Here is a 15810-nt window from a genome sequence, read left to right on the forward strand (position 1 = left end):
GAGCCATACAGGGATGTCCTGGGCTTTGCTGTAAATTACTCCATTCCCCAAGGAGGTTTACCGTGACAGATGCAATAAACTGCATGTTACTTTACAGCACTGACACAACCACTGTGGATAAACTGGGTCTGAAGGAGTCTAAGGTGACGGTGCACCCTTCTGAAAAGAGTCAAAAATTATCGATCTCTGGACTTTTCCATGGTCATCAACCACCATCAACCTCAGAATACCTAAAATGTCCAGGCGATTTTAAGAAACTTTGTAATTGGGTTTATTAGCCGAAAAATGCATTTTTATCATGAAAAAGCAGTTTGAAGCTCTCCCCTCTGTCTTCATTGTTCTCCTATGGAGAGAGCTAAGTAAAAGACCAAAACAGGACAACAAAGAGTTAATGTACAAATACCTCACCCTCTATCTCCTCTGACAGTCACCACAGACCTCTCTGAGCTCGGATTACAGCTGTCACCCGGCTCCGTGCCTGTAATCCTCTGTAATCTGCTTTCTGCTGTGGGCTAACTCCCTCCTCCCTCCTCCCCCTTTCCCTCTCCCTAGAACAGACTGGGTACGTCTGATGCAACAAGTCACAATTTCCTGATTTTTTGCAGTGAATGGTAAAGAGGAGGGAGGGAGGAGCTGGGAAAGGGCTTTTTAAATGTAGATAATGGCATATTTGGCTAATAAACCCAATTACAAAGTTTCTTAAAATCGCCTGGACTATTGATTTCTGCAATAATAATAATAATAATAATAATAATAATACAGTTACTCTTTAAGATTAGTTTTGATTGGACTTAAAGGGGTACTCCAGCTAAAAGTTTTTTCCCAGTAATTGTAACACATTACAAAGTTATATAACTGTAATATGCTTCAATTACCTATCTGCCCCCCTTCCCTATCTTTCCCCCCCCCCAACCCCCCACCAGGAAGTGAAGTAAACTCATTCTTACCTAATGACTGTTGACCCCAGGCTGTTCTGTGGCAGCCATTTTGTGACAATGACATCATCAAGAGGGAGGCGGGTCTAAGCCCTGTTAGGCCAGCCTCCCCTTGTCAGATGACTCACTTCTGATTGGTTGAGCAAGATGTAAGCCATCTAACAGTTTTACAGAGTCAGACATCACAGGAGACAAAGTACATCATGGGAAAGCCCAAACCAGGAAGTGAAAAAAAAAAATGAAGACACCAACTGGAGGTTAAAGGGGTACTCCAGCGTGGGGGCTATTTTTAGATGTGGCCGGGGAGGAGGTGGCTGAAAAAAAAGACGTCCACTCACCTCCCCGATTCCAGCGGCGGATCCCACCTCCTTCACTGAATGGCTGAGTGGACCTGAGACGTCACGTCTCGGGCCCGCGTCAGAGACCAGGAAGCGGCCGAGAACCGGGCATTGGAGCGCCGCGATGCGGGACCCGCCGCTGGAGTCGGGGAGGTGAATGGACGTCTTTTTTTTCAGCCACCTCCTCCCCGGCCACATCTAAAAATAGCCCCCACGCTGGAGTACCCCTTTAAGGGACCTGCAAACAGTGGGAAATTCAAGCAGAGACAGACTCAGCAGAGATGGTAAGTGGGAAAACTATGTTTATAATTGATTGATTGATTTACTGATTGTTTTTATCAGCGCCGGAATACCCCTTTAAGTACTGTCCAGGATCGGCTACTTCTCCAAACCCGAAATTTTGGCATTTGAATCCAAGCATCTAGAGAAGTTGGATGCAGCTCTATGGAGTCCTGGAAAACTTGGATACAGCCTATGGCCTATGGTTGTATATGAGTTTTCCTGGCAGCCCTAGGTGGCAACCACCTTGTCCAGATGCCGGGAAACCAAATGCCCAGCATTAGGGTTTGGAGAAGTTGCCGATCCCGGACAGTTTCCTGAAGTGGTAAATTATGGTTATCGATAAAAAGTCTTCCTATCATGAATACCAGTGCATACTCACTTTCTTAATGGAGTTGGCTCATCAGGTTAACCCTTTCCCCTATACTCTATTAGAGCATATGGCTGTCACGACGGAGGAGGGTCCCAAGAATGGAGGGGTTCTCTTATAAGTGGTTTCCATTCTAGCAAACTCAAGCCATCGTGTATTACATGGATGACAATTTATCAAAACAACCGCCATGTAATGCTACATTGCATGTCCAAAGAACACTACCCCTGGCAGAATCAGTTGTTTGCTGGAGCTGCTGGGAACAACAACACCAATATAAAAGAGGTTGCCTTTGATGGGATACCCTTCAGCCTTAAAGGGGTTATCCAGCGCTACAAAAATATGGCCACTTTCTTCCAGAGACAGCACCACTACTGTCTCCAGTTCAGGTTTGCAATTAAGTTCTATTCACTTCAATAGAACCTGCACCCAAACTAGAGACAAGAGTGGTGCTGTCTCTGGAGGAAAGTGGCCATGTTTTGTTTTTAGCACTAGATAACCCCTTTAATTTTACTGTAAGGAGGTAGTAATATTTATGGTAAGACAGGTCTTGCTTCGTTGGTTTTAAGAGCCCTTAAAGGGGTACTCCAGTGAAAATCTTTCACATCAACTGATTTTAAAAAGTTATATGGATTTGTCATTTACTTCTATTTAAAAAATCTTAAGTCTAACAGTACTTATCAGCTGCTGTATGTCCTGCAGGAAGTGGTATTTCCTTTCCAGTCTGAAACAGTGCTCACTGCAGCCACCTCTGTCCATGTCAGGAATTGTCAAGAGCAGTAGCAAATCCCTATAGAAAACCTCTCCTATTCTGGAAAGTTCCTGACATAAACAGAGGTGACAGCAGAGAGCACTGTGTCAGACTGGAAAGTATAGACCACTTCCTGCAGGACATACAGCAGCTGATAAGTACGGGAAAACTTGAGATTTTTAAATAGAAGTAAATTATAAATCTATCTGATATTTTCTAAAACCAGTTGATATCGAAGAAAAAGATTTCTACTGGATTACCCCTTTAAACAGGTTTCAAGGAACCCAAAGATATGTGTGGGACCTTGGTGGCATTTTTGTACATTATGGAAGCGCAGACAGATCTATGAAAGGAACCATGTGTCTTCCTGATCTAACAGCTATGCAACATTGTCAGCAGTTTGGAACGTGAATTACAGCTGACAGATTCCCTTTAACAGTGATGTAAAGTAGCCATATTGGTTCCAGGCACAGTTTGCTACCTTCTATCTGTATCAAAGCCTGTGAGGGTGCTGTGCTTAAACGATAATAAGCTCATATAAAAGATTAAATCCTGAAGGCCCTTAACCTTTCCCGGCTTTGTAAGTCTGTTCTCTCTGATTATTCAGTAATATCTGCTGGTTATAATGATGAGCAGATTGAAGCCTCCCTTGAGGATGAGTAATGGTGTCATCCGCACTTGGATTTCCCATCTTTATGGGTCACGTTGTAGCCATAGGGACTATTCTAGACTGTCATTTACTTCGCTTTTTCCTCATTTTTAAACTGCATAAAGCTAAGTCAGTAGAAACATTTCCTGGGCTAGGTTAAAGGAGAAAAGTCCAGCAAAATTTTTTATTAAAGTATTGTATTGTCTCTCAAAAGTTATACAAATCACCAATATACACTTATTACGGGAAATGCTTATAAAGTGCTTTTTCCCTGCACTTACTACTGCATCAAGGCTTCACTTCCTGGATAACATGGTAATGTCACTTCCTGGATAACATGGTGATGTCACTTCTTGGATAACATGGTAATGTCACTTCCTGGATAACATGGTGATGTCACTTCCTGGATAACATGGTGATATCACTTCTTGGATAATATGGTGATGTCACTTCCTGGATAACATGGTGATGTCACTTCCTGGATAAAATGGTGATGTCACGACCCGACTCCCAGAGCTGTGCGGGCTGTGGCTGTTGGAGAGGATGATAGCAGGGGGACACTGAGGGACACAGGGCACTGGAGGCACACTGCAGCTTCTCTTGCGGTCTTCTTCTCCCCAAGTCCCGTGCGCTGCAGCTTCAGAGCGGCCTGTCTCAGCTGACAGGCCGCTCAGCCAATCACTGGTCGTGTCGGTCCCGGCCAGTGATTGGCTGAGCCGCCTGTAAGCTCAGACAGGCCGCTCTGAAGCTGCAGCATGCGGGACCCGGGGAGAAGCAGAGCACAAGAGGAGCCCTGCAGCATGGATAGGTAATGTATACAATTTGGAAATCGTCAGCCGCCGCTTGTGCACCGCTATTACATGTAGTGATGCACAGTCGGCGTCTGAAAATTATATGTCCAAACCTATAACAATGCGATAATCGGCCGGATAGGGCTAGATTAGGCCGATTATCGTTCCGTGTAATAGAACCCTTACTGGGAGACTCTTGTGGAAGGTCCCATGACGTTTGATCCAGGTCAGACAATTGAAAGTCAGTGCTGCCAGATAATAACCAGGAGCACGGAAACGTCTGAGCCCCCGGGGAGGTGATACATAAAAGCAGAGATAAATCATCCAGCATTATCCTGACATTCTGGAAATATACTCCTGATCCCGCTGACCTATGACCTAAGGCCGGGAGTGTGCACTAGGATTAATGTCGGGAATCGGGAAAAATTGATATTTAATGAATGTGGCTAAAGTGTATGGAAACTTATGACTACAGCTGTAGCATCAATCCTAGTGAAAGGCAAATGTGCCATAAGGGAAAATCATAACAAAGCCTGTAGATGGCGGAGGGACGATGTTATGGCGCTCTTCCAACCAAGCAGCAATTTCAGTATTAGTGCTTGGTATAACCTCGCTACATAATTAAAGGGGTACTCCAAAGGGGAAAAAAAAAGTTTTCAAATCAACTGGTGTCAGAAAATTATAAAGATTTGTCATTTAAAAGTTTTTTTTTCTACTGCTCTAGACAGTTCCTGACATGGACAGAGGTGGCAGCAGAGAGCACTGTGTCACACTGAAAAAAATACACCACTTCCTGCAGGACATACAGCAGCTGATAAGTACTGGAAGACTGGAAAATTTTATTAGAAGTAAATTACAAATCTAAATTTAAAAATATTTTAAAATTTTAAGCGAATCTGCTTTTTCTTTAACATCCTTGTCCGTGGTAGTGTGGTCCATTTTTCGAAACGCCACCCGGTTCCTGCTGGCAGCGTCACTTTCTTCTTGTACCTGGTGCCCCCCACTGTAATGATATCCCCTCCCCTCTGTGACGTGCCTCCATTAGAATCAAGCCTGGCATGTCACCTAGGGGAGGGGATAATCTTACACTGGGGGGCGCCAGGTGCACAATAAGAAAAAGGGGTTTAAGTTTCACTGTCATTTATTATTATTATTATTATTTTTTTTTTAAAGAAATCAATAGTACAGGCGATTATAAGAAACTTTGTAATTGGGTTTATTAGCCAAAAAATGCATTTTTATCATGAAAAAGCATTTTGAAGCTCTCCTTCCTGTCGAGGGAGATGAGGCACCAAAACAAGACAACAAAGAGTTAATTTACAGCTACATCACCGGGCTATCTCCTCTCAAAGTCAGCTCTAACCTCTCTGACCTCTGAATACCGGCTTTCACACAGCTCCCACAGGGTAATCCTTTGTTCTCTGCTGGCGACTAATCTCCCTCCTCCCCCCTACCCTCTCCATAGGTTACACAGGGCCTGACTGATGTAAAAGAGTCAAGATTTCCTGATAATGAGCAGTGGATGAGAGAGAGGAGGGAGGGAGGGAGGGAGGGGGGGGGGAGCTGGGGAAAGTATTTTTGACTGCAGATAATGTCATATTTGTCTAATAAACCCAATTACAAAGTTTCTTAAAATCACCTGGACTATTGATTTCTGCAAAAAAAAAAAAAAAGTCAGTGACACTTTAAGCGCGGGAATGCGCCGCTGTTGATGTAAAAAAAAAAGAAATCCATTACCTGATGATACATTCACTTAAAAATACCCCTTTAATACTGCTGACCATATGGGGGGGAGTTTGACTGCCGCTAACCATAATAGGGCCCCTGCTGATTGGGCTGTGTGGGCCCCTTCCATCCGACTATTAATTATTCTGCAATATTATAGTGATCAGCGATTAGCGTGTAATGAAACCAGTCATTGCGCTAACATGCGCCAATTACAGACTTTGTTGGAGACGTCTTTCTGATCAATGAAATCGTGTACGGCATTTATCTTCCCGTTTCTTATCAAGCAGATAGAGAATCCCTAATTGGCCCCTACCTACAGAAGTTTTCCTCTTGCACGTCAGCACAGCCCGTCCTTTGGATGTTACATTTCCTTGATACCTTGAAATGATTCCGCGGCGGATCCTGTCATTAGACATAAATGAAAGAAACATTGAGTCAATGTAAGTCGCTGTCTGTACATTAACACTGGCCGCCACCGTAACGGGAGCGCCGCAAATGTCTCCAGAATGATAACTGCTCAGACCTATGCATCTGCATCAAATGTCAGAATATTCCGCAAAATGCCAATTAGATAAGACGCAGACTCTATGCACAGCCCTATGGTATGCCCCCCCATCACCACCCACAAGCAGAACTTTCTGGTGCTTTGGTTAAAAAAAAATATATATCATAATCAAATCCGTTATTAGAAAGTCTGGGAAAGTACAAAAAGTATTCCTCACCTTGGAGGACTGAACATTAAAGGGGTAGTTCACAAAAAAAAAAATCCTTTCAAGTCAACTGGAGCCAGAAAGTTATATAGATTTGTAATTTCCTTCTATCAAAAAAAAAAAAAAAAAATCTCAAGTCTTCCAGTACTTATCAGCTGCTGTATGTCCTGCAGGAAGTGGTATATTCTCTCCAGTCTGACACAGTGCTCTCTGCTGCCACCTCTGTCCATGTCAGGAACTGTCCAGAGCAGTAGCAAATCCCCATAGAAAACCTCTCCTGCTCTGGACAGTTCCTGACATGGACAGAGGTGGCAGCAGAGAGCACACAATACAGCACTTTCTGTAGGACATACAGCAGCTGATAAGTACTGGAAGAACAGAGATTTTTGTTAATAGAAGTAAATTACAAATCTATATAACTTTCTGGCATCAGTTGACTTAAAATTTTTGGTGAACTATCCCTGCAGTATCTGACACAGAGAGCACTGTGTCAGACTAGAGAGAATACAACTCTTCCTGCAGGACATACAGCAGCTGATAAGTATGGGAAGACGTAATTTTTTTTTTTTTTTGCAGAGATCAATAGTCCAGGCAATTTTAAGAAACGTTGTAATAGGGTTTATTAGGCAAATATGCCATTATCTGCATTCACAAAGACTTTCCCCAGGTCCCCCCCCTCCCTCCTCTCTCTCATTCACTGCTCATTATCAGACAATCTCAACTCTTTTACATCAGTCGAGCCCTGTGTAACCTATGGAGAGGGGAGATTAATTGCCAGATGAGAGCAGAGAACAAAGGAATACACAGCGGGACATGTATGAAAGCCGGTATTCAGAGGTCAGAGAGGTCAGTGCTGACTTCAGAGGAGATAGCCCAGTGATGTAACTGTAAATTAACTCTTTGTTGTCCTGTTTTGGTGTCTCATCTCCCTCCACCCCTCCCCTCTCCATAGAAAACAATGAAAACAGGGGGGAGAGCTTCAAGCTGCTTTCTCATGATAAAAATGCATTTTTCAGCTAATAAACCCAATCACAAAGTTTCCTAAAATCACCTGTACTATTGATTTCTGCAAACAAATTTTATACGACAGGTACACTTTAAGATTTTTAAATAGAAGTAAATTACAAATCTGTATAACTTTATGAAACCAGTTGATTTGAAAGAAAAAGATTATCGCCGGAGTACCCCTTTAAGGTGTTTTCCAAACTCTTACATCAAACAGATGTGAATAGAGCCAAGCGGCTGATGGATGAGGGTCAGAGGGGTCCTGGAAACCTTACAAGTTAGACATTGTTCCTCTATGTAGCTTCCACTCCTAGTTTGTATTACAAATACCGCCATAAAACACTGACCACCATCCCAGTTGTGGACAGATCCCAGGGATCACCGTCATGGTTTAGAATTCAGATACTGTATATCTTTTGAAAAGTCAAAATGAAAGAATAGAATAATCCCCATAGATCCGACCTATGAAATGTAAGCCAGCCGAGAATTCCCCCCAGCATCTCTCCCAGGATCAGTGCCTGGGACTAGATCGCCATGGGCACTTTATTAGGAAATCAGAACACTTCTTGGGCTCCGCTCATATAGAAGATGAGAACTTCTTTAAAGGGCCGTCCGTCTTACTACAACTCTTTTTTTTTTGTTAAAATATTGATTCAAGTACAGTTAAAAATCATATCACATCTTACTGCAGGTACCTTCAGCGATCGGCTAGGTTATTCCAGCAACAAGTGCTAAGTTTCCCTGCAGCGCCACCACAGGAGAAATGAAAAATTGCATTATGGACATTGACATCAACAAGAGAGATTAAAGGGGAGATTTTTTTTCTGGTGTCAGAAATTTAGACTTAGTCTCAAGTCTTCCAGTACTCATCATCTGCTGTATGTCCTGCAGGAAGTGGTGTATTCTTTCCACTCTGACACAGTGCTCTCTGCTGCCACCTCTGTCCATGTCAGGAACTGCCCAGAGCAGGAGAGGTTTTCTATGGGGATTTGCTACTGCTCTGGACAGTTCCTGACATGGACAGAGGTGGCAGCAGAGAGCACTGTGTCAGACTGGAAAGAATACACCACTTTCTGCAGGACATACAGCAGATAAGTACTGGTAGACTAGAAATTTTTATATAGCAGTAAATTACAAATTTAAATTACTTCTGTTTAAAAAAATCTCTAGTCTTCCAGTACTTATCAGCTGCTGTATGTCCTGCAGAAAGTGGTCTGACACAGTGCTCTCTGCTGCCACCTCTGTCCATGTCTGGTGGAGAAGTAGAGAAGTAGCAAGTCCTCATAGAAAATCTCTCCTGCTCTGGACAGTTCCTAATACGGACAGAGGTGGCAGCAGATAGCACCGTGTCTTACTGGAAAGAATACATCACTTCCTGCAGGACATACAGCAGCTGATAAGTACTGGAAGACTAGAGATTTTCAAATAGAAGTGAATTACAAATCTATATAACTTTTGACACAGGAGTACCCCTTTAACTTTGACAACATCCTATAATGCCCTAAGAGAATGCAGTCGATTTATTTGTGGGAAAACCAAAATAGTGATGGCCATGAGTGTTATATGACAAACTCAGCCCTGCTCCATCTAATCCGGCCGACGCTCATAGTGACTCTGTGTTTCCATAGTAATTAAAAGCAGATGTATTGACTTCCATTGAGTAAAAATATCCAACTGAGGTCAATGGGAGTATCCAAACACGCTGCTCCCAAATGTCCACTCCAGAGTGACGACTAATGAATTAGTCAGTGTCCTGTCCGCTGGGTATGACCGCCAAGGACTTGACATAAACATTAACATGACGCCATTCCCATAGATTAATCCGATTTTACGAGCTCGCACGCAGATGTTGCCGTACGGCGACGAGGCCCAACAAAATCCCTCACGCTCTGTAGTGCACACAATTATACCGCAATAATACACAGTGACCAGGAACACAGCTCTGGGACATAGATGGAAATGAGGTCACTTGTATTCCCGCCATTCTGTGCTGAGTATATTCCTCCGCAACTGACAGCTCATTGTTTGTAATAGAGGTAATATACCGCCGTACAATATAACCTATAGATCATTATACTGTCATAGGGGCTGATGATGTTTATTGTGCCGACACATATTTGAGGTCATGGGCCGCCAACCTTGATACACGTTAGCCAGTTAGTGAATGCGGGGACCTAATACCTGTCACTATTTAGCCTACAAATCCTCCTGACTCGTACAGTCACATCAGGGCAGAGCTAAAGATGATTCAAAAGCAGTGGTCATCCGCTGGCCTGTGTATAGCGGTATTGGGCCATGTTCACACAACGCATGTTTAGCATAAATCATGGCCGTTGTTGCAATTTGCAATTAACGAAAAACGATCTCAAACGACTGCTATGACGAACAAAAGTAAATCGTTCACCCTATTACACAGGATGATGGTCGTTACTTATGGTCGCGGATAGAGCAGGGAACGACGTGTTATTACACCGAACGTTGTGTGAACGTTCAACGATGAAAATAGGTCCAGATTCTATCAAACAACCAATGATTTGCCTGCTATTACACTAAACAATTATCGTTTAAATCTGAACGATCTAACGATTTTTCGAACAATAATCGTCCCATGTAATACGGCTCTTAGTCTCCGCGGACAGACGGACTCTCACCGCTGTTATAACAACTCAATCCTACTGAGCTGAAGTTGTTAAGGCAGAAGTCTGGCGGATTATAAAATCTGGGGAGTTGATTACAAGTCCTAATATACCTCTCCCCATGCCTGGGGTGAGCGGTGGGAACGGCGGCGGTAACCCTGACGTCACCGTCCGGCTGATGGACTGACCGCTCAGCTAGTCAGTGACTGGGGCGGGATGCCGCAGAGTGGCTAGTCCATCAGCCAGGACAGAGCTTTTCTCCCCCGAGTCGTGACGTCATTGCAACTCGGGAAAAATGCCTTCTGGCGGCCGGTCCTGCCGCTCACCACAGACACGCGGACAGGTATGTTAGTACTTGTAATTAGGGATGGTCCGAACCGAGTTCGTACGGAGTTCCTACGAACCCGAACCATCCGCAATGATTACGTTGTCTGCACGCTCCGTGCAGCGGGCGGATCCAGCGGGAGGAACGCCTGGAAAACTGGGATACAGCCATAGCCATAAGCTGTATCAGAGTTTTCCAGGCGGTCCTCCCGCTGTATCCGCCCGCTGCACGGAGCGGGCAGACAGCGGTAATCCAATGCCGAGCGTTTGGGTTCAGCCGAACCTGAACCTCGGCGGGTTCGGACCATCCCTACTTGTAATGAATTTCCGCCTGCCAGCTGCCGGATTTTACGATCCACCGGACTTCTCCTTTAACTTTCCGCTACCTTATTCGGTCTCCGTATCGAGTGTCACATCCTCACTGACCGGCGTCGTAGTATAACCGTAATTGGAAACTGGAAGTTTTTATTTCTTACTGGTTAAACTTACCATAAAATTAAATTGATAGGAATTAAGGAAAAAAAAACCCATTAAAGGGAAGAATTTGCTGCACCGTGGATGTGAGCCTGGAACGAGCGCTAATGAACATACTGCGGGAGGGAAAGTGCTGATGAGGGACACACTTTCTCAGCCGTTTCAGAATCTGTTCGAAAATGGACACCCATAAAATCTACTGGCGTCGTGTCAGAATCCTTAAGCTGCACAAATCGGCTGCCAAAAAAACGAGTCGTCGAGCAAAAGGCATCTCCATAGCAAAGCCAAGAAGAAAAAAGGGAAAGCGATGCTCTTCTCCTCCGAAATACAAGTGCCTGGGCTGGTGTCACCGTATGAAGAATGTGAACTCTCCTATTGCTCAATCTTAGGAGTCACTGACCCTTGTTTTACAGGCCTGGAAGTAAACAGCATCAGCCTCTTGGTCGGGAACAGATGAAATATTAAGAATATCGGGGGCTAACACTCACAGCTTGCTTGGATCTTGGCTCCTGCTCAGTGTTACCGCCTGGCCTTACTTGTGGCACATATGGCGCCACCATTTGAAGAAAGTTCAATTGGACCAATGGGAGATTGTGCTAACTCCAGGCAGATGTCAAGCCGGCTAGTTTTATACCCATAGCACTAGTAATTATATACGAAAATCCACTGCAAAATCTACATTAGGTCCCGTCACCTAACCACTATGGGTAGTTGTCACATGGCTTATAGTTATAGGCTCCTAAGGGGAAAGTACATGGGCAGTGGTATACAGCAACTTACAACTATACAACAACTATAACATGAATATACTGCTACTACTATATCAGTATCATATGTGGGAACTACGGTACTATATATCTTCAGAGTAAATGCACTATTACGTGGAACCTCTTTACTGATACATTGGCAATGCAATACAATAGTGGCACTGTTTGGCACTGCTATATATCATATTGGCAGTGAAGTGCTTCTGGTCACTGCTGGGTCCTAGTGCATCCTAATGCGTCCCTCACTAATCCTCAGCCTCTATGGAGGAACTCCTTGTGCAACCTGTTACTGAGCAAAATGGTTCTACAGATACAGTGAAGGTAAGGTGCTTTAGATATGCTTCCTCTATGTCTTCCCCAGCCTGCTATTTCACCATCCTTTGGTCCTTTTTGTGCTGTAAAACTTTATTCATAGTAAAACGGTAGGTAAAATGGAAAAAGGGAGATGCAGCTGCAGTTTCTCTATTGTACTGTATGCTGTGAGAGGGGAGGAGGGGGCTGCCATGGAGAGATATCTGATTAAAAACAAAACTCTGCGATTGTACCTGGAGAAGACAACCCACTCAGCAGACATGGAGACGACTCTATTACACAGCTCGATAATCGTGCAGACAGGGCTGTACAATGTTTGTGCATCCCTTGCTTTAAAGGGAACCTGTCACCAAGACAATGCTATCTAATCTATCACCATCATGTTATAGAGGAGGAAGAACTGAGCAGATTGATATATATATTTGTGGGAAAAGATTCAGTATAATTTGTAAGTTGTTGATTGACCATTCTGGGTAAAGTCCAGTGGGCGGTGTCACTCAATGGACTGGACTCTTTAGCATAGAAACATCAGAGATTTCATTTGATAAATTACAAGTTTTACTGAAGATATATATCAATCCGCTCAGCTTCTTCTGCTCTATAATATGGTGCCAATAGCTTAGGTAGCATTTTCATGCTGACAGGTTCCCTTTAAAGATGTCTGTATACAGAAAATAATAAAGATGGTATGCTTACCTCTCTATATTTCCCGGTGTCCCCCTGCCATGTCTCCAGTGCTGACCATCACTGACATTTCCACAGATGAACCCTTCTTGGCAGTGACATTCCGCTCAGCCAATCACTGGCCAAGAAGGGTCATCGGGGCCACAGAGACCCGGCAGGAGGACACCGAGGTAAGCATAACTTTATTATTTTCCATATACCGACGCCGGATCACCTCTTTAATCATCCAAGAATCAGCTATTACACGGATAGATGCGCGACTGGAGGCCGATGACTTTTAAACTTGTTGAAAGACAACGATCAGCTGACGAGTGAACGATTGCTCCCTCCTTGGCTGATCATTGTCTTTATTACATGGAGCGATCATCTGCCCGATCCGGCCTGATTCTGCAGATGTCCGCCCCATGTAATAGAGCCGTCAAAACAACTCCATGACACCAATTACACACTTCAGGCCCATCAAGTTATTTGTTCAAAACTTACAGCCAACGACAACCAAGAGGTTTGGATATTCTAGATACAGAGACATATGGGGGAGATTTATCAAACATGGAGTAAAGTGAAACTGGCTCAGTTGCCCCTAGCAACCAATCAGATTCCACTTTACATTCCTCACAGACTCTTTGGAAAATGAAAGGTGGAATCTGATTGGTTGCTAGGGGCAACTGAGCCAGTTTCACTTTACACCATGTTTGATAAATCTCCCCCCTTAAGATGTCTGAATGCTACGACTAAACAATTAATATCTGGATCGCAGCCAGAATTTACAATCCATAAGATCTCACAACTTTTATTCTCAAAAAAAAAGAAAAAAAAGAAAAACTTTATAATTATCACGTTAGGTCACCTATTAATAAAGAGACCTTATTCCACACTTGGCAATTAAAAGTTCCACGTCTGGCTCCTCGTACTCTGCAAACAGGATGACTAAATATCCCGGCCAGCTGTGGCTTTCTATTTCTGGCTCCCAGATTGAACTAAGTAGGCAAGCGACTTCTGTTCTGTGAACTAGCAGCTGAAAGCACAATTATGCATCAGGCTTGTTAGATGGCGGCAGGACTCTCCGGCTCCTATAATGAATGACGACTGAGCTTCTCTCTGTGCCGCTCACACTACACATCTGTCTTCTCGCTGGAGAACACCGAGGACACAATCCTGGATTTCTGCTTCTGATCACCGGAGCCTTCCTCACGGGAATTCCGTGTGGGAAACATTCACTTTCGACGTGACAATTGTAGGCAGCAAGTTGACTATATAGTGAATGTGTAAAAAGTCCTTGAACAGTCAAGAACACAGATATGATATTATATGGTGGCCAGTGGTCCAGGAGGACAGATAGGGAATGCTTTAGGTCCTATTCCAAGGGCCGATAGGGGCCAGATCAATAACGTAAACGAGCGCCGATCTGCTAGATCGGCGCTCGTTTACTGGGCCTGTAAGGGTCCATTTACACAGAAAGATTATCTAACAGATAAAGATTTGAAGCCAAAGCCAGGAATGGATTATAAACAGAGATCAGGTCATAAAGGAAAGCTTGAGATTTCTCCTCTTTTCAAATCCATTCCTGGCTTTGGCTTCAAATCTTTGGCCGATAATCTGTCTGTGTAAATGAACCCTTACACGGCCCGATAATCGTTTAGCGAGGGCTGCAGGGACATTGTTACAGATATCCTTGCATCCCTTGTTTAAACATAATACTTTACCTCATCATGTTGCAGGGCTTCTCCTGCGCTCCTTCTTTCTCCCGGTCCCCCGCGCAGCAGCAGCTTCGGTGCGGCCTGTCTGAGCTGACAGACCGCTCAGTCAATCATTGGCCGTGGCGGTCCTGGCCAGTGATTGGCTGAGCGGTCTGTCAGTTAAGACAGGCCGCACCGAAGCTGCTGCTGCACGCGGGACCGGGAGGAAAAAGGAGCGCAGGAGAAGCCCTGCAACATGATGAAAGGTAAGCATGGTGCTTGTGAAATCGTCGGTCGCCCTCTGCGCATCGCTATTCCACGCGCTGCCCGATGATTTTAGGTTTTAACCTAAATAAACAATCAGCTGATGACACTATCATCGGCTGATCGTTGTCTCTATTCCATCGAGTGATAATTGTGATGATTATCAGGGTATTCTGCACACAGATATCCTCCCAGCTGTAAGATATATATACCTCCTATTGTTTTGTATGAGGCAACATGCCTCTTGGGTACAGGGGCAATATCCTCTATTTGGTCACTTCCGCGACAGGTTAACCATGGTATCAACTTCCATATTGACATTCTATTCTCTCCCTGAATTGAAGCTATTGTCTCCCATGACGAGTCTCTTACAAGCTACTACTCCTTTTTCCCACTCTCCATTACACATTCGCCTTCCTTCCATATTTCTAGGCAGCCCCTCCGATGGGAAGACAATCATTGTTGGACGTCTCGTCCACCCATGCGCCCTGGTATTCCTTTTCACTGACTTATGGAAGAGCGGCCCCACATATATCCTATAGGGTCCCACCCGGCCTCCCAGAGAGTCTACGTTCATCAACAATATGGTGGTTAGGTAACTGTGGACCATGTGGATAGCTAAGGTGTGCGGAGGAGACATATCCCAGAGTGACACTCATTGTTGGACAGGGTATTCAGATAAAGGGATAGGGCTCCAAACAGAATATTTGCATATGGTGAAGAAGAATCTACCTACAAACACTACAGCATGAGTGGTTTAAGTGTGTCAGTCCACTCATGGCACTCTCACGGCACACCTCCATATAACAGCTCACTCAGTACTTTCCATGATGCCCTATGCTACTGGGGTAAAGTGCCACAGAAAGTACCTACAGGAACAGGAACGCCTATCAAGTACCTACAGGAACAGGAACGCCTATCAAGTACCTACAGGAACAAGAACGCCTATCAAGTACCTACAGGAACAGGGAAGCTTATCAAGTACCTACAGGAACAGGAACGCCTATCAAGTACCTACAGGAACAAGAACGCCTATCAAGTACCTACAGGAACAAGAACGCCTATCAAGTACCTACAGGAACAGGAACGCCTGTTAAGTACCTACAGGAACGCCTAT

General features: G+C 44.3%; 1 protein-coding gene across 16 annotated transcripts in view; it reads right to left on the reverse strand.

Annotated features, from left to right (window-relative positions):
• Window positions 1-15810, reverse strand: part of KLHL29 (kelch like family member 29) — a 656253-nt gene that overhangs the window by 458361 nt on the left and 182082 nt on the right. For 15 of the 16 annotated variants that reach the window (XM_069973088.1, XM_069973093.1, XM_069973096.1 and 12 more), the window contains one exon: window positions 6155-6243. The gene's annotated coding sequence lies outside the window, so the exon portion shown is untranslated. The remainder of the gene's footprint in view (window positions 1-6154; window positions 6244-15810) is intronic. The other variant, XM_069973100.1, reaches the window with a different exon arrangement.

This window comes from Dendropsophus ebraccatus, chromosome 6 (genome assembly GCF_027789765.1).
Source record: "Dendropsophus ebraccatus isolate aDenEbr1 chromosome 6, aDenEbr1.pat, whole genome shotgun sequence".
Lineage (NCBI taxonomy): Eukaryota > Metazoa > Chordata > Amphibia > Anura > Hylidae > Dendropsophus > Dendropsophus ebraccatus.